Here is a 513-nt window from a genome sequence, read left to right as displayed (position 1 = left end):
CTCGCCTGCCAAGCGCATTAACGCGCCGGCGTTAATAACCACGGCGCCGCCTGCCCGCCTCCCTCCCTCCCCCCGCTATAAAACGGCACCGGCCCGATGGCTTTCTTCCGCCACCTCCCGCACCTCCCGCACCCTCCACCTCCACGCCACCTCCCGCACCCGATGGCTTTCTTCGGCGGCAGCAGCAGCACCGGTGGCGGCGCCGCCGACGACGCCCCCGGCGCATGGCCGACGAGCATCGGAGGGCCGGAGACGGAGGAGCTCCACCACTACTGCCTCCCCGTGCCGCCGGGCTGCCGTCTACCGCGCAACTGGAAGATCGACGCGGAGGGCTTTGCGACGTTGGGTCCCGGCGCGACGGAGGAGGAGCTCCGCAACCACAGCGGCGGCCGGCACAACATCGAAGGCCGAAAGCGGTTTTGGCGCGGGAAGGACTATTGGGAGGTGATGGCGGCCTTCCGCCTTGCCGCGGCCGGCGAGACCCCCGATCTGACGGGCCGCAGCGGCCGTCTT

General features: G+C 71.0%; 1 protein-coding gene across 1 annotated transcript in view; it reads left to right on the top strand.

The window, feature by feature from the left end:
* LOC119334438 (protein DETOXIFICATION 16-like) overlaps positions 1–513 on the top strand; it is a 23,682-nt gene that overhangs the window by 1,760 nt on the left and 21,409 nt on the right. The window lies entirely within an intron of this gene.

The sequence above is a fragment of the Triticum dicoccoides genome, chromosome 7A (assembly GCF_002162155.2).
Source record: "Triticum dicoccoides isolate Atlit2015 ecotype Zavitan chromosome 7A, WEW_v2.0, whole genome shotgun sequence".
In the NCBI taxonomy this organism is placed as follows: Eukaryota; Viridiplantae; Streptophyta; class Magnoliopsida; order Poales; family Poaceae; genus Triticum; species Triticum dicoccoides.
This window is presented reverse-complemented; position numbering and strand designations above follow the sequence as displayed.